At 42.2% G+C, this 23661-nt stretch overlaps 1 non-coding gene across 1 annotated transcript; it reads right to left on the reverse strand.

The window, feature by feature from the left end:
- Positions 1–13363: 13363 nt before the first annotated feature.
- Positions 13364–13482, reverse strand: LOC144460599 (5S ribosomal RNA). The gene has a single exon (XR_013489317.1). It is a non-coding gene; the product is annotated as a 5S ribosomal RNA (ribosomal RNA).
- Positions 13483–23661: the final 10179 nt, after the last annotated feature.

Below are 23661 nucleotides of genomic sequence, written 5' to 3' on the forward strand. Positions count from 1 at the left end.
ACCTGCCAAATCAGAGGATGCAAAGACAGTAATCAAATTTCTGATCAATCAATACATTCCCACGCATGGGTTTCCCGAAAGAATCAGATCCGACAATGGAACCCATTCCAAAAACAGAGATCTACAAGAAGTAGAGAGAGCATTGGGACTAAAACACACATTTGGCACAGTCTACCACCCTCAATCACAGGGAGCTGTAGAAAGGGCAAATGGTATTTTGAAAACCAAAATAGCAAAAATAGTAGTAGATAGTGGAAATAAGCTTAATTGGGTGGATGCTTTACCGCTTGCACTAATGTCAATGCGCTCACAAGCTAGCAGAATCACGCATCTAACACCGCATGAAATGCTTACGAGCCGGCTCATGCCGCTACCATACTTAAGAGGTCCCCATGAGGGACCGTCCCTGGAACAATTACAAGGCGAAATGTTTGACTATTTACGAAGTCTAACCCGTATCCATAGGGCTATCTCCCAGCAGGTGAAAGGCACCACAGAGGACAGAAGGGTCAAATCCCAGAAGACCTTCAACGCATACTTCCTGGAGAGTGGTTGTACGTCAAGGTGTTCAAAAGGAAGTGGGACCAGCCACGCAGAGAAGGTCCATACAAGGTCATATTAGCTACACCAACTGCCTTGAAAGTTGAAGGTAAGGATGTTTGGTTCCATCTTAACCACTGCTGCAGAGCTAACAACCCAGAGAGGGTGTCGACAGAGAGCACCTCAGAGGAAAACACCCCTTCCTCAGTCGCCACCTGGTAGCCACAGGGCTGAGGATGAGGGCCCAAGCGCAGAGAGAACAGAGAGAGGAGAGAGAGCAGAGGCAGAAAGAGAGCAGGGAGAAGAAAGCAGCAGCTCAGAAACAGGTGAAGATGGTAACCTGACTCAAGTTTACATACGTATGTAGACAGAGACCAACAAGTACAACATTCCAATTGAAACACTAAAAACCTCATCAATTCTTGATTGGTTAGAAAAGTACTCTGTTGGAAAAATCTTACAGACTATAGGAGTAATATTTGGACTCGGCGTCCTTCCCCTAGTACAGATCCTGATAAGAAGGGCCATGAGAACGGCCACGGGACAATTTATTATGCTGATACAACAGCAGGAAAAGCTCCCCGAGAAAGGCGAATTGTGGAAACTAGATAAACTGTGGGTAAGATCCTATGCACCCAAAAGATTGAACAACAATTTATATGAAACCATGATTGACAATATGGACGTATGGGAGAATATGGCTGACAATATAAACTTATATGAGCCAATGAAGGGGAACCTGGAAGGGGAATACGACGTTGTATAGAGAGAGAGAGGGAGAGTCGATTCAGGGTAAGAAATAACCAAATAATTGGCAATAGATTCAGGAAAAACCTTGCTGTTACCAAACCCATACTAACAATCGACTGATTAACATATATAGGTTATCTATACCACAGGGCAATTAGGAGGAAAAGGAGGGAAGTGAATTGAACTAAACAATGTCCTTTCTAACACACAGATTGGTGCAGAGCATGGCCAGCATGTGGAGATCCCTGTATCCAAAGCAGCAGAATCCAGGGTTGGCCTACCAAGAGCGCCCAGCCATGTCAGAGGACCAGCCCCCATTTGAGCCCAGGCTAGGGATGACCTACAGCGGCAACTGGTCAACCACCACGTGCTGCAACAGAAGATTGAGATGCTGAGGGGATCAGGTGGCGTCCTACTGGCGCCTGCGGATGACTGGTACATCCGCCTATGTGCCCGACGGACAGTAACTTGGCAGCATTAACAGCAAAGATAGCTATGTACCTTGCTTACTGTACCCGGTATATGTGAAGTTATCATGTATTCACTGAAGAAAATACCAGTAACGACTGTAGTCACAACCACTGTATAAGAATGTCATTATGATTAATCATGCAACAAGAAAAACAAAGACATTATTAGGCTAGCTCTTATACTCTATATACATACGAATTATTCGAGGTGATAATCATGAATTGTGTGTGATACCTACGGATGACAAAATGTGTGACAGATACTGCTGATAATCAATGAAGTATGACTTATGTGCAGCTCTACTGATGTTGATCACTGGAAAATGATTCGTGTGTGATAATAGCCAATCTAAATCTTAATGGTATGGGACTATAAAGTCCCAAAGGGGGGATATATATATTTCCTCCCCCTTGCTGTGATTTAAGATATTATATGGGACTATGGAGCCCCAAAGGGGGGAATGTAGTGTAATGTACTGATTTACTGAAGACATATACTGTACCTTTTAGCTGACCTTTAAAAGATATGTGTTGAAGCAATATAATCTGTGCAACTGACAAATTACACACTGGTTTAATATTTCATGTATTCTTATGACACACACACACACACACTCATTGAGCACTTAAGCATTGTGGTGGAGAAGTACCTAGGACTCACTGTGAATCATTTCTAAAAATAGCATGAGGATGGGTTCAGAAACCACTAGTGGAAAATTAGGGGAATTACAGCTTGTCCTGAGAATGACCCTAGTAAGAGGAGGCGGTCTTAGATCTAGGAAAAACATTACTCAGCAGAAATATGACACCATTATGGTGGAGAAAAAGTGACTCAGCAGAGGTGGGATATGTTACGATCAGAGCCAAGTGAGAAGGATTAAGGGAAAGAGATGACTCAGCAGAAATTCTACGATAAAAGAGCGAGCGCAAACAAAGAAATTCCAGCCTTGCTCCGGAGCTTGGCTCATTTGGGTTGTGATGTGTTTGTTGCCTGCGAGCACATTAAACTCAGTTGCATCTGATTCTACGTGTCTCCAGTGATTTTTTTTTGACCTCTGAGTATCTGAGTTTTTGATATCTAATAGAAGATAAAGAAAGTCCGTTTGAGAGGAAAAGAGCGAGGTCGCGAGCTAACTGGCCCGGCTCGGGACCTTGACTTTTTTGCTTCTACAACCGTTCTAATTTAAACACATCCATTAATATACCGTTTACCTTTACCTTACCTATTGCTTTACTGTACAGTAATTTAATCCAATTAAGGAATCTCTCCCCAAACCCAAATTTTTCCATCACTTTAAATAAAAAATTGTGCTCAACCCTGTCAAATGCTTTATTAAAGTCAAGTGCCAACACAATAGCCTCTTGCTCCGTCTCCTTTGTATATTGTATCACATCTCTAATCGTGCATATTGTATCACTTATATCCCTCCCTGGAATACTGTATGCTTGTGTAGTATCAATAATTTTGTCTGAAATTAATTTTACACAATTAGCAAAAATCTTTATTAGTATCTTATATTCGGTGTTTAATAACGTAATTGGTCTGTGTAACTCCCCTCCAGTTGAAAGCACGAGCTCAAAGCGTTCTTGGAGTAACGGGCATTTATTTGCACATCCATGATATCAAACATGCGATCAAACATGCCGTCCACCATGCCGTCCAACATGCCATGAGAACTCATTGGCCGCGTTAACTCAAGGGAAGTTAGAAGGGAATCTTCAGGCTTAAAAAGTCTTCATGTAGTCCAAATCTTGGTAAAATTCACAGCAAAAGAAAACTTAAAGATCACAGGTGCTCTGCTCCTCCTGGCACTGCATGCATATACAGGTGTAGCAAAAAAAACGACCCGACCCACAGCAACAAAAGAACATTAGTTCCTCTATGAAATATAAGATGTACGTTACCAGATTTTATGTTCCCAATTGTTTATCAAGTTATTTATTTGTATTTATTAACAAATAATATTCTTTCCTAAAACGTAAATTATTCTTGTTTTTATCTCAAAAAATATTAAATGAACTTAAACTGTATAACTGCCTCTGATGGCAGCTACAGTCTGTAATTAGCCAAATCTGTTTTATCCCCTTTTTTATACACCAAGGTGATTAACCCAAGAGCCATCGACTCTGGCACCTCCCCTTCTTTTTCAATAGCCTCATATACCATCTGTAGGATTGGTACCAATTCCCTTTTGAAAGTTTTATAGAAGTTGGCCGTAAGGCCATCGCTCCCCGGGCTCTTGTTAGCTGCTAGCTGCTCAATTGTATTATCAATATCTTTATCCGTAATATCCTGCTCGCATACACATTTATTACCAACTCATTCAAGCCTTCAGATTTATGTAACTCTCAGATTTATATAACTCTCTATAAAAATCTTGCACACCTTCACAAATACCTACCAAGTCATTTACAAGATCACCATCTTGGTTTCTAATTTCCTGTAAGACACATTGATCTTGTTTATGTTTTTCTAAATTTAGAAAAAATTTAGTGCTTTTTTCACCTTCTATAGCATACTGAGCCCTGCTCCTGATTATGGCCCCTTCACATTTAACCCTCTCAATATCCATAATTTCTTGCTGAATACTCACTAACCTTTCCTTATTGCAAACTGGATCCAAATTTAATTTATCAAATTCACTTTTTAACAATCGTTCTCTCTCTGTCCTTCTGAAATTCAGTTTTTTTAGAAAACTGAATACTTTTAAATTTTATCTTTACCTTTAGATTTTCCCACCCCTCAATTATTTTGTTTTTAAATTCAGATTGTGAGCATTCAAAGTTAATGATATTCTTAATACATTTCACATAGTCTTTCTCTTGGAGCAGCTTGGCATTTAAATGCCACACCCCTCCACCTTTGCCCTTCCCTCTCCTTCCCACTCCCACATGCAAAATCGCATGATCACTCAAGCAATTAAATTTATAGTATACATCACCATACAGATCAATATTTGATTTTTTCACTAGACACAAATCAATTCTACTTTGTCTCATGATATTTGATACTACCTGCCTTCTAGAAAATTCTCTTCTAGCCGAATTCAGTGTTCTCCAAAGGTCACAAAAATTATGTTGCAGCATCAGTTGCCTCAGTACTGTTCTGGAAGTGTCTTGCTTTAAAGCACTCATTGCCTGACAGTCCAACAGGCACATTTTTACATTGAAATCACCCAGAATTATGTCACAGTCTCCGACAATGTTACTGATGCTTTGGAAGAAGGAAACTCTCTCCTTCTCCGTATTTGGCGCATAAATGTTTAAAAGTCTGTATGTTCTATTTAAATGTGTGAAGCTTATCTTCACCCATCTCCCCTCATTGTCACTGTCAGTAAGAGTGGCATCACCAGCCAGACGGCTGCTCACCATAATACTAGTGCCTCTGGCTCTGTTCAAACCAAAACTCAAGAAAAAAAAAGACCCGACCATTTCTTCTTTAAAAGTTTTTCACATTCACTGTCCCAGTGCGTTTCCTGCAAACAGACCACATCGGCATTACACAAAGACACTTTTATAAACTTGTTCATGTCCCTTATGCCGTTAGTGTTGAAGGAAACAATGTTCATCATGGTGAGCAGCAAAGGAAAAGAAAAATGCAAACACAAAACATGATGCTCACTTAGTTATCTGTTCATGTACCTTTTTTTCCCCCTCTTCGAGCTCAATCTCCCCTCTCTGTGTCTCACCCTCTTGGACTCCGAGCCTGGCGAGTCTCCGACCAGAGGATGTGTCTGCACGCAAGGCAGACCTGTGCTACAGCCTGTCATCCCGCCGACAGCTTCGACTCCTGTCCCTCTGCGACTCTGCTCCTCGTGCCCGTGGAGTTGGGATGGAGGATCTAATCACCGCTCTCTCCGGCCGCCTGAAAACCGCCGGGACCCCGCTGAAGTCATCACCCTGGTGGTCCTCCTCCTCCTCCTCCTCCTCCTCCGCAGCCCCCACCACGATCAGTTGGCTGTCTGCTGGACTCTCATCCCGCAGCACGGCCCCGTCACCCGGCGCTTGACCGGTGGTCGCCTCCTCGTCTTCAGGTCCAGACCTGTACGCCATCTCATCTGCCGTACAGCTGCACGGAGAATTTTGACATTTTTTACAGTGTACAGTTCCTGCCGTGCACTCAAGGGCATAATGTCCAGTGTTTTTGCATTTAAAGCACTGGAAGTCTGGGCACTCTCTCATGATATGCCCCGGCTGGAGGCACATTCTGCATACTTTTTGCTGGCTATCATGGATCACCCGGAAATATTCCACACCTTCCAGCGTGTGAAACTTTGTACTGTAGGGCAGCGAAGTCACAGAGTCAGTAAACTTGACTTTTAGGAACCTCGTCCCGTCAAAAATGTCTGTGCCTGCCCATTTCCTCCGTTTGATAGGAGAGACCGGTTCCACCCCCCACAGAGTCAGTTTATCCAAAATCTGCTTATCAGAAATATAAATCGGCAGATTTAAAAAGGACACAATACGTTGATCACGGGACACTTCTGTCGCGGTGACTCTACTGTTGCCGATTTTGAATCCATCAAGCAGGCGCTCCTTACCTTTAGGATTATTCATGGTAAGTTCCCACTTATTACATCCTTTGGCTCTGCAGCCCAACACTCTACCACATGTATTGTCCACCGCCCTGAGCAGTTCCAACATGGAGACCGTAGTCTCTCCCTCCACCTCCACGCTGACCACCAGCCTTCTCGTGGCGTCACTCTCGTCCTCCTCTCTCGCTGCAGCGCGTCCCGCAGCCTCTCCAGCCTCAGCAGGTGTCTTGTCTGCCATTTTGTCCTTTCTCGCGTTTCCGGCATTCACCATCTTCCCCTTCTCTTCTCCAGGTACCACAGCCAGCGTCTCACTCACCGACGGCTTTGCGGCTTTCCTTGGGTTAGTCTCGCTCGCCCCAACTGGTCCAGCTGAGCAGTTTTCCATTTTCCGTTTGCCGTAGTCAGTGTCCATTCCGTTTCTTAAAGCCGTTTTTGTCATATAAATTCTTTTCCTGACGATTGCAGAAGCCCCCAGGCAGCAAATCGCTGCCCGGGGAGACTTTGCAGATGTTAAATCACTCACTTTCTAACAGGAATTCACTTTCTGCAACAAGCTGCGACCACACCAAACAATTCTCCGGTCTGCTTGTTCTGGCTCCTCTCCCGAAAGTGTGATGCCTTCAGGGTGGTATGGCCGTAAGCCATGGAAGAGCATGCACGCACGCCATTTATAGATGGTAAAACACCAGCAAGGGTGGATGGCAAATGGTAATCTGTCGTTTTCCTGCACTCAACAAGCGCCATGACAAGACCCACACGCCATTTAGTTTTGAGTTAATGCACATATACTCATTGACAAATTTATAAAAAAAAAGAAAAAAATGGAGAGTTTGTCCACTGGTGCTGTTTTCCAAGGAGCTGGCTCCAGTAAAGGAGGAGCAGCGCCCTCTGCTGATGAAAGGTGAGAATAAAAAGCTTACAGCACCGGGTATTCCCAGGCGGTCTCCCATCCAAGTACTGACCCGGCCCGACCCTGCTTAGCTTCCGAGATCGGGCGTAATTTTTTTTGTCTTTTATTATAAAAAATACAAAATTTTACATTCAAAGTCATAATACATTCCATACACCAATTCAATTTGGGAGCACATTCCCTTGTCAGAGCACCTCATATAGTCACAAATGTCCTGGAGTATGTATATTTCCCACCATACACCTGCCACCACAATGAACACTCCACCATTCCCATACCTTTTCCTTATTTACAAATGAACAGACATTTATGCACAATCATTATTTCCATTTACTTTTACCTCTCCGGATGCACACATATCACTAGTCTTTCCTCCTCTACTTCTTCATTTTCATTCATAATGTGTTTGAGCTGTGTTAATCCCGCTGTAGTTAGATGGCTGCTTCTGAAGACTGCTCCTTGATGGTTGGAGCAGGGATTAAGGAGGAATGGTAATTGTAATATTTGTGCTTTATTGTTGACTGCTGGTTTGAGGTGGGGCAGAATGATGCCCCAGGCCTCTAGTATCTCACGGTAAAAAGCTGGCAGACTGCTGTAGGCTTTCTTTTCCAAGGTTGTACAGAGATTTAGGTTTCTCTCTCTCCCGCATTGTATTAAACAGTCTGCCAGCTTGTCCTTCCATGGATACTGGTGTTTTGTGTCTAGAAATTTAGCTATTTTTCTGACTCGAAATGCTCTTTTTTTGCTTAGCAAATCTGTGAGACCAAAGCCTCCTTCTCTGATTTCTGAGACTATAGTTTTGTGTGAAACTAGATTGTTTTTCCCTTTCCACAAAAATGTGGACACCATGTTATTTATGTGCTGTGCCGCCCAATTGGGCAGGTGACATGTTTGGAGTGCATGATTTATTTTTGACATCAGCAGCGTGTTTATTACGAATACCTTCCCTCTTATTCCAAGTCCTCTTGCTTTCCATAGATTGATTTGTGTTTGAATTTTATCGATGATTTCTTTCCATGTCTTATCTACTGCCGCCTCCTCGTTTATCCCCGTATATACACCTAGAATTTTCACTTCTTCCTTTTCCTCTTTGAAATCCCATCTCTCCTCTGTTCTCTTTACATTACCACAATACATTATCATTGATTTGTCAATGTTAACTTTGGCCCCTGCCACAGACTCATAACACTTAAGGTGTTCTATAACTTTCTCGATACTTTCTTTATTTTTGACTGTTATATTTATATCATCCGCATACTGCATTATTTTGGTTTCTTTCCCTCCCGCTATTTTGATTCCCTGTATGCCTTTGTCATTTTTAATTAGTAGTGCTAAGGGTTCCGCAACCAGGCTATAAAGTAGCGAGGATAGCGGACATCCTTGCCTGACTGACCTCTCTAACATGATTTCTTCTGTAAGTGTCCCATTGCATTTAACTCTGCTTTTAGCTTTTTTATATAATAATTTTATCCATTTGATGAACTCCGGACCAAAACCAAACTTTTGTAATGTTTCAAATAAAAAGTTGTGCTCCACTCTGTCGAAGGCTTTAATTAGGTCAACTCCTAGGAAGATTCCTCCTTGACTGTTCAGTTCTCTTATTAAATCTCTAATTGTGCATATCATATCTGAAATATCTCTGCCTGGTATGCTGTATGCTTGTGAGAAGTCGATTAATGAACCAATAACTGTTTTCAATCTGTTGGCCAGTATTTTTGCTAATATTTTGTAGTCTGTGTTCAGAAGGCTTATTGGTCTATAGTTTTCCAATTTTTTATTGTCTCCTTTGTTTTTATAAACCAGGGTTATTAATCCTGTCATCAATGAATCTGGGGTAGTTTGTTTCAGGTTTATGTTATTGTATACTTTTAGTAGAATAGGTGCCAGTTGTTTTTTGAAACAAGACTAAAACTCTGCTGATAGACCATCAATGCCTGGACTTTTGTTTTTGTTTAAACTGTCAATTGCTAATTCCACTTCATCTATTGAGAGAGGATTATCGCACCAGTCTCTGTCTTCTATGCTTACTTTTTTGTCTATTATTTTTAAGGTATCTATAATTTGCTCTTGATTCAATTTTTCGCTGGTAAATAGATTTTTGTAATTTTGTATTATTTTTAAAATTCCTTCTAAATTACTTACTTTATTCCCATTTCCATCTGACAGTTCACCTATGTATGCCTTATTTTGTTTTTGTTTTTCCAGTCCTAAGAAATATGCCGTACATTTCTCCCCTTCCATAACATCTCTTACTCTGCTCCTTATTGCTGCTCCCCTGCATCTATTTTTCTCTTTAACATCTAGATCATCTTTAAGAGCTATGTAATTTTCCGCATTGTAATTTGGTATTGTGTCAATTTTTATGACTTCATTATTTATGAGTTCCTTGAGTTCTTTTTCTTTTCTAGTCTCAAGCCACTTTTTTTGTTTGCTGAAGTTGATACAGGCTTTTTTTATCCTTGTCTTCACCTCATCCCACTATGCGTTTATATCTTCCGCCACAGAGGCCTCATATGAGGCACAATCAAGTAGTTTTATTATCTTCCTTTTAAATTCCTTTTGCTGTGTCAAACTGGCGTTGAAAGCCCATACACCTCCACCTCCGGCTCTGCCGCAGCGACCTAACTCACAAACAATATACGCATGATCACTCAAAGTGTTAAAAATATGTTTGATGCCATTAATTTGTTTCACTAGATTGGCAGAGGCTAGACAGAGGTCAATTCTGGATTGTTTTAAAATTCCCAATACTATCTGTCTTCTGGAAAATTCCCGTTTTTTGGGGTTGTTGTGTCTGATCTGAAAATATTGTTGTTTGATAGGTCTGTTTTGGTTAGTGCTACGTTAAAATCCACTATTATTATGCAATCTTTATATGTCCATTTTGCCAAATCTTTAAACAATTCCTTTCGATCTGCTTCGTTACAGGATGCATACACATTTATTAATCGATATTCATTGTTGCCACATGTGGAGTATGTGATGACAAGTCTTCCATGATTATCTTTATGTATGCACTTTATGTTTTTAACAGAGTCTTTTCTGAATAATGTGGCAACCCCACAGGAGTTCTGAGTCCCAAAAGAGGAGTAAATTTCTCCTCTCCACTTTTTGGCTACATATTCTATTGCAGACATATCCCATTTTGTTTCTTGAATGCATATTATGTCCTCTCGCAGAGAAGACAAGAACCTATCTATTTTATCATGGCTGCGGAGCCCACAGATATTAATTGAGAGTATGCTGGCCATGAAAAACAGAAACAAGTTGATGTGTGTGATCATTATTATTTATTTATCGGTTTTTTTCCTTTGCTCTTTTTGGTTTTTTTTTAACTGTCCACTCGTTCAGGTGTTTTTTCTTAGCTGGTTGATAAGCAGCATATCTATTTCAGAGTCGAAGAGAGTGTTAATCGGGGTCGGAGCAAGCGATGGTTGGAGCGAGGAGAGGTTCGGGGAGGGAGTCCCATCTGGGGCACTCACTGTCGGCAAGGCGGTCGGCATTATATCATTTGCTTTTGTGAGAGGGGCAGGAGGTTCGACCCCTTCTTCTAGCCTCGTTCCTCCTCCGCTCGCCACCGGCTTCGAGGTGTGCGTCTTTGCGCAATCACCTTCTGTGCTGGTTCCCAGCTCCGCACCGCCCCTGTTGCCACAAGTGTCAGCCCTTGTTTCAGCCGCGGTGAGTGGCTTCTTTGCCACCTCTCCCAGGCCAGCTTGCCCACACTCCAGCTCCATCTCCCCCTCCATCTCCCCCTCTACCTCGTTCACATCAGCCTCTCCTTCCCCACTCACTTCGCTGCTGAACAGCTCTCTCTCCGACTCTGAGACAGGATCTGCTTCACTGTCACTTTGGTTACACACACACTGATTTCCTACATTATGACACACCGAACATTTCGTTTTCTTTTGGCTGCACTCTCTTGCATAATGTCCCTGCACCCCGCAGTTGTGGCATGTAAATTCTGGGAATTCTCTCAGAATGTGTCCAGGTTGCATGCAGATTCTACACACCTTTATTTGTTTGTCATGGATGACTCTAAAATATTCAGTCCCAAGAGCTGTATTAAATTTTGTTGAATATAGAAGTGATTGCACATTTTCAGTGAATTTCACTTGTACAAACCTCGTGCCATCCGCGATTCGTGTTCCCGGCAACATTCTTCTCCTGATGGTTGAAGTTGCAGAGACTCCCCAGCCGTGGAGTTTCTCCAGAATTTCAGCATCAGTAGTGTACGCCGGAAGACTCAAGAAGGAGACCACTAGCTCGTCATTTGTCAGTTCTTTCGCCATCACTCTTGTATTTCCAATCTTGAAACCTTCCAACAGTCTGGTTTTTCCTCTGGGATGGTTCATTGTTATTTTATATTTATTAGGTCCTGTGTATCGACAGGCGACAAGGCCTCCGCACAGCAGCCTCGTGCATCTTAATAATTCCGCAGTGTTGACTTTATCTTCACCAATCAGCTCAACAGAGACGGTCAAATCCTTGTCATACGTTACAGGATTTGAGACCACTTCATTTGTTTCAATGACTTGTTCGGTTGCTTTTAGTCCATTCGCCATGCCGTTTGTCGGTTTTCCGGTTCTAACGTCCGTGTCCATGTTGTCTAGCCGAGGAGAAAAATTACGGAGAATGGAAATGATGAAAACTGTTCCCCCAGCCAGTGAAGAACACTAAAACACAAAAACAAACTGAAAAGTGCACAAAAAAACTCTATTCCTTACGACTGTTTTCCGGGAGAAACCAGGGAGTTGCTCATATACACAGTCAAACACACACGTCTGCCGTACACTGACTAGCAGGGGCGGAGATAGAGGCGTATTCAGGGTGGTATGGCCCAGGGGTCGCGTTAACCGGATATTCTCGGTCATTGACCATTTTTTTACAACAATGACCGGAAAATCTGAAGGCCGTTGGTCATTTTGACCGGTTGCAATTACCACCCCTGCCCACTTGGCGGCAGAGTGCACAGTCAGTGGTTTAAGTGGCTGCCGTTTTCACACTACAGAGAAAAAGTCATTCATCTGCTTCATGTAGGGTTGTTAACATAATGGCCTGGACACACCAGATGCGTTAGTGCCGCAGAAGTCCTGCAAGTACACTCGCAGGTGCTTGACTGTCCACACAGGCAGCGCATTTCTCCTGCGCTCTCCGCGCCGGTTAAACATCGACTCCACTCATCTGTTCCCGTCAGTACTCATTTTTTCACTTCAACAGGTCATTTTAAACATGGGTAAGTCCATATTTTAATTGTTTTTTATAACGTAATAAGTTAATGACAATTTGTCATTGCATGTCCATGTATTGAGCGTGTTGCATAAACATTGAATGAATAGGGCATATTGTTCTGACCATTTCATTTATGTAGTTATGTCTCTAGGCTCGGTGACACAAAATTAAAATTGTAATGAAGTGATTAGGGTATTGAAAAATGTGTTCGATTATGCACTGTTGTGTTATTTTAAATTATAAACACGATATTTTCTCCTCACCTTTCTCAGTGCATGCTGTTATTTTATTTTGAAAATTGGCCGGATTCTCTCGTCTTTTCTGTGTCCGACTTCCTGTTTGGTACGATCCGCTCTATCCAGCTTGACAGAAGCGCTCGCGGCTCGCGTGTAGACCAGACGCCGAACTGAAGCACTGCGGTGTGTGGATGTCTGTTCATCTTTTCGTTCATGTCCTTATTAATGCACACTTCATAACTTGCTTGTTGGAGTTATTAAAAACGAACGAATGAAAACTAAATGTCTTTGAATAGGCTAACTTTATTATCATTTAAAAACGAAAATTAAAATGACCGGTAAAAACAGATTATGACCGGATTTTTATGTCCCTGTCGGTCAAAATGACCGGCGAGGAAAAAGTCTAGCGCAACGTCTGGTATGGCCATAAGCGATTGACGCCATTTATAGATGGTAAAACATCAGCAAGGGTGGATAGCAGATGGTAATCTGTCATTTTCCTGCACTCAACAAGCGCCATGACAAGACCCACAAGGCATTTAGTTTTGAGTTAATGCACATATACTCACTGACAAATTTAAAAAAAAAGAAAAGCAAAAAAAAAGAGAGTTTGTCCACTGGTGCTGTTTTCCAAGGAGCTGGCTCCAGTAAAGGAGGAGCAGCGCCCTCTGCTGATGAAAGGTGAGAATAAAAAGCTTACAGCACCGGGTATTCCCAGGCGGTCTCCCATCCAAGTACTGACCCGGCCCGACCCTGCTTAGCTTCCGAGATCGGACGAGATCGGGCGTATTCAGGGTGGTATGGCCGTAAGCCATGGAAGAGCATGCACGCACGCCATTTATAGATGGTAAAACATCAGCAAGGGTGGATGGCAAATGGTAATCTGTCATTTTCCTGCACTCAACAAGCACCATGACAAGACCCACACGCCATTTACTTTTCAGTTAATGCACATATACTCATTGACAAATTAAAAAAAACAAAAAAGGAAAAAAAAAGGGAAAAAAAGGAGAGTTTGTCCACTGGTGCTGTTTTCCAAGGAGCTGGCTCCAGTAAAGGAGGAGCAGCGCCCTCTGCTGATGAAAGGTGAGAATGAAAAGCGTACAGCACCGGGTATTCCCAGGCGGTCTCCCATCCAAGTACTGACCCAGCCCGACCCTGCTTAGCTTCCGAGGTCGGACTAGATCAGGCGTAATTTTTTTTTGTCTTTTATTATAAAAAATACAAAATTTTACATTCAAAGTCATAATACATTCCATACACCAATTCAATTTGGGAGCACATTCCCTTGTCAGAGCACCTCATATAGTCACAAATGTCCTGGAGTATGTATATTTCCCACCATACACCTGCCACCACAATGAACACTCCACCATTCCCATACCTTTTCCTTATTTACAAATAAACAGACATTTATGCACAATCATTATTTCCATTTACTTTTACCTCTCCAGATGCACACATATCACTAGTCACATATATTACCTTTACTTCACCTTCAACAATATAAACACTCTCCCCTCCACATACGTACACATTCTTACATCTGAACAATCCTTATACACCATAGCATTACCACCATTATTCCTCACACTCTACCCACCCCAGGCACGCAATTATCATAGATTATGCATGTTTACATATAACGTATATGTTAACAGTATAACAGTTTAACAGTTTAACAGTATAAACACACCCTCTATGATCACACCACCCCTGACATCCCTCCCCATAGTTATATCAAAAAAACAACCCTTATATACGGAAGACGAGAACGGCCATGTATTATTCTTTTTTTGTGTACTGTTATCTCGTGATAACGACTTATTAATTCGTTATCTCGAGATAACAAAGATTGTTTTCTCCTGATAATTGTCAAGTCTGATTGCGAGCTGGTTAATGTGATCATCCTGATTTCAGCCTACAAGAGCTGCCACTGGTGTCCCAGGGAGGTGAAAATGGTAGATCACATTATTGATCAACGCATCAGGGTGTAGGCTACTTCAGTCAAGGTCTAACACAGGCAGAAATTGTATTGTGTCTTTCTGTTAGAGATGGCATTCAGATTAGTCCTCGTCATTTAAGGAGAAGACTAGCGCGGTTACAACTTCACAGGCGACGGTTAAGTGATCCTGCTCATAGACGGGAAATCACATCATCTGCTATATGTGACGTACATGCCCTTATTTGGATAACACATCGTGACGTCGGAACCATCGCCGGAACGTCCCATCTGCCCCCCCCCCCCCCCCATCAGCCTCCAACTGTATTACGCTTTAAAAAAATAAAGAATCTGAATTTAAACTCAGTTTGTCTGACTTACATTTATCTCTTTCATATCATTAATACATAGATATATGTTTTTGAATGTGATATGCAGCCTGCCTGACTACATACAGTAGCCTTGACATCTGGCATAGGCTAGCCTACTGTATGTAGTCAGGCTGCAGGACCTCCTGCGCTCAGAGGTGGAGCGGCGTTTTGATTAGGAGGGACTCCGCGTAGCTGCAGGGCGAGAGCAGGCAGTTCTCGAGGCGGCTCAGGGGAAACGAATGGATGTGGGTTCCCCGGAACTGACCCCCTTTCCACGAGAGCGGCTAGGCCTTGAGCTGGACATACTGAGGGATGTGTGTAGGGGACGAGAAGTTAGCACCATCCAGGATGTTGTGTCCATCCTGCAAACCTTGCAGCCCCAAACCCACTCCATGCTGTCGGAGGTGGAGAAGCTCATTAAGCTCTGTCTGGCCCTGCCCATGTCTGTCGCGGCATCCGAGCGCTCTTTCTCAGCCTTGCGCAGGCTGAAAACCTGGCTGCGCAACACCATGACGCAGGAGAGACTAATACATTTGGCCATTATGAACGCACAGTGACCTTATGGATGAAAGCGATGTCTCGACCCTGCTCGGCCCTGAGTCAGGAGCGCAGACATTTTTTTCATTCAAGGTTACAAATAATGCTGTTATGTTCCTTAAATTGCTTGATTTAGATAGCAAAGTTTCATTTTCTTAACAATAAAGATGTAGTGTTCATCCATTCTAGTTCTCTTATAACTGCATGTTATTATAAAATAACTTCAAATCAAATCCTTAATCGCTGATAAGTGTGCGTGAGTCCCCCGCCCCTCTCAACAAAAATCCAGCACCCCCTCTCAGAAAATAGTTCCGACGTCCATGGGTATTCCCCACACACGGGAAGATGTTTTAAGGTGGTGGGGGGTTGCCAATGGATGAATGAATGAGTGACATCATTGTATTTTTTTGTCCTGCTGTATAGCGCATCGCATATCGCCACTCACTATAGGCTACTGACTGGCTGCCATAAGCTACACACAAATAAAACATTAAGAAGTTCTAACAAATGCAAATTTTATTACATTTTTTCCATAAGGAGGCCAACAGTAGAATTCACCACATGACAAAAGCAGACAAGGAACTGTAGTTTGAGCGCTGTCCTTGGTGCTGAAGATGTAAAAACAAACAAATGTCTATATTCCAAAACTCACTACCTCTGACATGACGAACCAAGACAGTGTACACAGATAAAAAAATTAACATCGGCAGAAAAACTGACCAACACCAAGCGGCGATCACCATGGCCAAATAACGTCCCATATCTGTACTGAAAAAATAATAACAAGACAGCTGTTGGCAACTAGATGTTGCTGCTGTAGCTACTATTAAACGTGACTGGAATTAATAAACAAGCAGTAAATGCACAGTAAGGGTTATTTGTTTTCTGTACCGGCGTGACGCGCTGTGTTAATTGAGTGAATCGTCCGAGCCGGACGCCTGTTAATTTGAGTTTGATTTAAATTAATTACACTAAAGTTGTTGAGGTAAACTAACCATATGAGTCCTTTTCGTTTTTTTTACAAATTATTGCTGCATTTTGAAAGCAAAAAGAGTTAAATTTTTTGGGGTTATGTTATATCAGGGGTTTCAGCTTGGCACCGTGAACCTGTGCCTCCCGTGACCTGTAAAAGTAGCGTTGTGACATAAGCCTCAGTTTCTGTTGTTGGCGAATTGTTACAAGCTGATGAATTCGCTGGTCAAGGCAGGCCAAACAGGTGAGATGACAGACAGATGGATGGTTTGTCTCTAACAAAATACTTTCTGTAGATGTGCTGCAAGAACGGATTAATGCTTAATACATCTGCAGCCAGAGCGCATTACGCTGTCAATAGGCTTTATGTGTGGGGAATACCAGGATGTGTTATCCAAATAAGGGCATGTACGTCACATATAGCAGATGATGTGATTTCCCATCGATGAGCAGGATCACTTAACCGTCGCCTGTGAAGTTGTAACCGCGCTAGTCTTCTCCTTAAATGACGAGGACTAATCTGAATGCCTAACAGAAAGACACAATACAATTTCTGCCTGTGTTAGACCTTGACTGAAGTAGCCTACATCCTGATGCGTTGATCAATAATGTGATCTGCCATTTTCACCTCCCTGGGACACCAGTGGCAGCTGTAGGCTGAAATCAGGACGATTAACCAGCGCGCAATCATCAGACTTGACAATTATCAGGAGAAAACAATCTTTGTTATCTCGAGATAACGAATTAATAAGTCGTTATCACGAGATAAAAAAAAAAGAATAATACATGGTCTTCCGTATTTATGTGCACATTCATTCATTCATTCATTCATTCATTCATTCATTCATTCATCTTCTAACCGCTTCATCCTCTTGAGGGTCGCAGGGGGGGCTGGAGCCTATCCCAGCTGACATGGGGCGAGAGGCAGGGTACACCCTGGACAGGTCGCCAGACTATCGCAGGGCTGACACATAGAGACAAAAAACCATTCACGCTCACATTCACACCTACGGACAATTTAGAATTATCAGTTAACCTAGTCCCCAATGTGCATGTCTTTGGACTGTGGAAGGAAGCCGGAGTGCCCGGAGAGAACCCACGCTGACACGGGGAGAACATGCAAACTCCGCACAGAAGCTCCCACGCCCGGGATCGAACCGGGAACCCTCTTGCTGTGAGGTGAGAGCGCTAACCACCACACCACCGTACCGCCCCATTTATGCGCACATGTGCCCCTAAATATTTTTTACAGTTCGCGCACACCTATTTTTACTCGCAAATGCGAGTGAAACGCTCGCACTGTCGAGTGCTGCACAGGCTGTGGGACACCTCAGGCGCAACAGCCGTAAACAGAAGGAGAAGAAAGCGGTTTGTTTCGGAGATGGCAAGATGGCAGCAGCTGAGGATTCAACTTTTTCTAAGAGGTTATACGTGCACTATTTTGAATTTCTCACTGAAAAGGACAAGAAGCTCACAGTAGGTGCACTTTGTGTTGGTGCAAGGCCGAGGGAACTGTCTACGGCTAAAAACAGTACAAGTAACCTCAAGAAACACCTGGAGAGAGCGCACGGCAACCCGCTAGCAGCTAAACCACCTGTTGCTAGCAAACAGAAAAAACAGGTGGAAGATGATGGCACGAGCAAACCCTAACAACGAAAGTTGGATTTCTCCAGACCAGAGGTGAAGATGCTTCACCCAGGAGAAGTGAGAAGGCTGGTGGCTGAGTATGTCGTGGAGGATGCGCTGCCTGCCCGCCCCCTGTGAGGATGACTTTTTTTCTTTTGATGCACAGCCAGATGACTCAAATGCACACATGTCTGTGGAAACAGTGGTAATAGCTTATCGTAAATCTGCCCCTGTGATGGAAAGCCTGCACCACTTTCCAAGAGCTGAAGAAATGGCACTCCGCTGCAACACCATCCAGTGCACCACTCGAGAGACTTTTCAGTGTAGGGGGACTTGTGCTCACCCCAAAGCGAAACTGTCTTGGTGATGAACGCTTTCAGCAGCTTCTCCTGTTGCGCTTTAACAATTACTTTAGTGATAGGGAGTAGTTCTGTAGAGCCTTAGGCAAAGGTAAGGGCTAAATGCCTTAGTAGTTTTGCTCATTATTATCAGCTTTTGTTTGGCTGTATATTTTCCTCAGTTGTCCTGTATATTTAGCCCTTGTTTGGCTGTATGTTTTGTCTGTTAAGACTTTGTTGTTTGGTCCTAACCAAAATTTTGATAGGCTCTAAGCATTAATAAGTTCCTTGTGAAGCCTCTGTGGGACTGAAATGAGCCATATTTTGAAATGTTGAAAGTGATTCATTATTTATGCTATGCTGCTTTTTTATTACTAATATTTCAGAGCAGGATACTGTATGCTCAGGTTCTAAAATACTAATTTACAAAACATGCCCTGTCTGGTGGCTGTTAGAACTTATTCTTGAAGTGCACTTTTATGTTGATCATTGAAATAGTATAAGCTATTAACATGTTTAATATAGCTGAAATGTAACTTTTTTGTTCAATATTTTGTGGCCATACTTGAGTTTGTAACTCAAAAGTAGCTAATAAAAGAGGCATAGAAAAAGTTTGTCTTGTCGTGTAAAGGTTTGGGTTGTTTTATTTCTTATAAATAAAGAAGACTTGAAAACACATTTTCCTGTTGTTGAAAGTGTTCAATCATATTTTCCTGTTATTGTTTGTTTTTTAAATATTCACACATTTAAGTGACACTCGTGCCTATCTTGTTCTGAAAAAGGAACATGACTATGCATTTCGGGGTAAGGTTTTACATGCATTATTACACAAAGTCCAGATGCTCCAAAAACAGGAAAAGAAATAGATTAGACTCCATTTAAAGGAGTATTTCTCTTGTTTTGATTTTATTACTCATTGCTCACAAGAGTCTATGCCATTTTCAATATAGATGACTTAAATTTAAGATTTGTTTATTTACATTTTTATTTAAAAAATCAACCTTATCCAAAAAGGCACCAAAATAGGGTTAATAAGAATAGAATTTCCACTTCATTCCACTGCAGCTAAAGGCCCACTCCACTGGCGTTCCCTTGCGGGATTTTCAAATATAAACACCCACTCGGCCGTTAGCCACAGCAGCGATGTCACTGGATCGCTCGGGCACAGGAGAGGAGGGGAGAGAAAGAGAGCTGCAGCGTTTTCAGCAGAGCCTCGACATCACATCACGTGAGAAAGATTTCAGAAGGGGGTAGAAAATAGCATTTTGACCAAAAGTTGAGTTTTTGGATTGGTATACCTCTAGAACACTAATATAAAGCTACAGAATGATATCAAAATCTCAAAAATGAGTGGAGTGGGCCTTAAAGACTTTGTTGTAGCTGTCTTTTAAAGAAAGATGATGCCAAAACAAGCAATTTTGCAAATGTAGATTTGATTTTTGACATAAATAGGCTTTCCACCGATTGGATCGGCATGATCGGATCTGCCGATATTTGCATAAGTATGCAGTTTGTGAAATCGGCCGGAATATCTTAATTCACTGATCTGATCGATGATGTCATTGTCATGTTGAAACTTTTTGCAGATGCTCCCCAGCGTTGCATATATTGCAGATGGCTTGTTTTATCATTACACTAACATGTGTTGTCAAGTTATCTTGTCTTTTCTCTGCGCTCTCTCTGCTGCAGCTCTCTCTCTGTGTGTGAGGAATGGTAGGGAAACACAGGATGCTATCTACATTAAATAAGTTATTTAAATAGACATATTGTTCCCTCACATGATCGGATCGTGATCGGTTATCGGTTTATTTAAACTACGGATCAGTGATCGGCCTCAAAATCCTGATCATGTAAAGCCTAGATGTGTATCTCAAATATAATTTTTATATTGAAAATGACACTGTAACAGAGAGAAAGTGAGCGCATAAAAGCAAAAACAAGGAATACCCCAATACGCATCACATCTCAATGTTGTTAATAAAATGCCAAAAATAGGGACGCCAGGTCTAAAGTGATTAATCAATTATTTGTTCTTACACAATGACAATAGAATAATTGCAAGTGATTTTTGATGCCACCAGGAGGATGATGTCCTTCCTGATGGTGCCAGAACTCCAACACCAGTACAACGTCACGGGACGGATGAACAAGCGCTCCTTCAAAGACATGCGTCTTTTTGACGTAAATTCAAGTTTTTAATTGCTCAATGTAACTTTTCCTTGGCCTTTCCTTTATTTATCCAAAGTTAAATGATAGTTTGGCAAAACACATGATTTAGCTGGAGATAACATTAAGGAAGATTTCAACATTGTAACCACTGGCTCAGGATCATCACTTTTCAATGTGAAAATAACACTGCAGTTGACCTTCATAATTTAAAATAAATGAACCAATGTGATGCAATAGTCGTCTTTTTAAAAGCTTCATTATGTTCCAAGCACCGAATGGTGCAAATGCCCTCTTGCATTTGGTCCGATTATTATTAGGGCCCGAGCACCAAAGACGGTGAGAGAACCTATTGGATCTGTATTGATTATTATTATTTATATCATCATTTCATCACCTTTTTGGTGGCTTTCCCATGCCCCAGAATAGGGGTGTCAACGTTTACAAATGTGTCTACACGGAGCTGTAAACTAGCGTGTACACATGAACACGGTGATTTATGAATTTTGACCACAGTTGCGCTTTATAACCGTATATAACGACTAGATCAAATACCCCGCAATCACATGGATCCAAAGCTATTCAAGTCGGCTATCAGACAGAAACGTTTATTAAAATATTCAAAGCGAAATTGTAATACAGAAGAGAAAACTTGAAATATAAACTGTGCAAAATCTGCAAATTACCCCGCGGGAGGCTGCAAAATGAAGTCATTTGGAGTGAGCATCGTACCAAGTCATCTCACCTAAAAAGCACCGCATGCATGCGCACATCCTCATCAACTTGGTCTGACAAAGTGTACACTCAACTGTATCTCCATCATGGATGTACAGTACAGGCCAAAAGTTTGGACACACCTTCTCATTCAATGCGTTTTCTTTATTTTCATGACTATTTACATTGTAGATTCTCACTGAAGGCATCAAAACTATGAATGAACACATGTGGAGTTATGTACTTAACAAAAAAAGGTGAAATAACTGAAAACATGTTTTATATTCTAGTTTCTTCAAAATAGCCACCCTTTGCTCTGATTACTGCTTTGCACACTCTTGGCATTCTCTCCATGAGCTTCAAGAGGTAGTCACCTGAAATGGTTTTCCAACAGTCTTGAAGGAGTTCCCAGAGGTGTTTAGCACTTGTTGGCCCCTTTGCCTTCACTCTGCGGTCCAGCTCACCCCAAACCATCTCGATTGGGTTCAGGTCCGGTGACTGTGGAGGCCAGGTCATCTGCCGCAGCACTCCATCACTCTCCTTCTTGGTCAAATAGCCCTTACACAGCCTGGAGGTGTGTTTGGGGTCATTGTCCTGTTGAAAAATAAATGATCGTCCAACTAAATGCAAACCGGATGGGATGGCATGTCGCTGCAGGATGCTGTGGTAGCCATGCTGGTTCAGTGTGCCTTCAATTTTGAATAAATCCCCAACAGTGTCACCAGCAAAACACCCCCACACCATCACACCTCCTCCTCCATGCTTCACAGTGGGAACCAGGCATGTGGAATCCATCCGTTCACCTTTTCTGCGTCTCACAAAGACACGGCGGTTGGAACCAAAGATCTCAAATTTGGACTCATCAGACCAAAGCACAGATTTCCACTGGTCTAATGTCCATTCCTTGTTTCTTGGTCCAAACAAATCTCTTCTGCTTGTTGCCTCTCCTTAGCAGTGGTTTCCTAGCAGCTATTTGACCATGAAGGCCTGATTGGCGCAGTCTCCTCTTAACAGTTGTTCTAGAGATGGGTCTGCTGCTAGAACTCTGTGTGGCATTCATCTGGTCTCTGATCTGAGCTGCTGTTAACTTGCGATTTCTGAGGCTGGTGACTCGGATGAACTTATCCTCAGAAGCAGAGGTGACTCTTGGTCTTCCTTTCCTGGGTCGGTCCTCATGTGTGCCAGTTTCGTTGTAGCGCTTGATGGTTTTTGCGACTCCACTTGGGGACACATTTAAAGTTTTTGCAGTTTTCCGGACTGACTGACCTTCATTTCTTAAAGTAATGATGGCCACTGGTTTTTCTTTAGTTAGCTGATTGGTTCTTGCCATAATATGAATTTTAACAGTTGTCCAATAGGGCTGTCGGCTGTGTATTAACCTGACTTCTGCACAACACAACTGATGGTCCCAACCCCATTGATAAAGCAAGAAATTCCACTAATTAACCCTGATAAGGCACACCTGTGAAGTGGAAACCATTTCAGGTGACTACCTCTTGAAGCTCATGGAGAGAATGCCAAGAGTGTGCAAAGCAGTAATCAGAGCAAAGGGTGGCTATTTTGAAGAAACTAGAATATAAAACATGTTTTCAGTTATTTCACCTTTTTTTGTTAAGTACATAACTCCACGTGTTCATTCATAGTTTTGATGCCTTCAGTGAGAATCTACAATGTAAATAGTCATGAAAATAAAGAAAACGCATTGAATGAGAAGGTGTGTCCAAACTTTTGGCCTGTACTGTATATGATCTCCGCTGGTGTTTTTGTCGAAAAACTGCCACACAGCGCTTCACTTCTCGCTGGCTGCCGTCGCGTTTGTGATTCAACTTGAAGTGACGTGATATTGTTTTTTTTTTTTAAATATATCAACGTAATATTGTGCCCCATGCATCTATTATGTTTGAGGATAACTTCACTTGTGGGAACATTTAGTGTAAAGTTAATATTATCATCTCTAGCTTTCATGCAGCGTTTCACCTCATAATACTTTATTATTGGTGGGAAATGGACGAGGAGGAGGGGGGGACATGTACACGTTTATGATTTGCTATCCGTGTGTACACATGGTTTGACACCCCTAGTCCAAAACTCATGAAACTTTGCACAAGCATTTGTCCTAGAGGTAGTCTCGCTCACCAGACCTTCCTCAAGAAAAGAAAGGTCTGGCTGGGCCGACTCTCACTTTAAGATTGGAGGAAAAAACGCCCCGGCTTTTTTTATTTCTTTCAACCAATCACAATCATTATTGGCGGTGCAACAGCAACGGTGCGCTTGCAAAAATATTGCCAGGGAGGAAACAGGTTTTCGTGTAACACGCCCACAAAA

This window comes from Epinephelus lanceolatus, chromosome 22, assembly GCF_041903045.1.
Source record: "Epinephelus lanceolatus isolate andai-2023 chromosome 22, ASM4190304v1, whole genome shotgun sequence".
NCBI lineage: Eukaryota > Metazoa > Chordata > Actinopteri > Perciformes > Serranidae > Epinephelus > Epinephelus lanceolatus.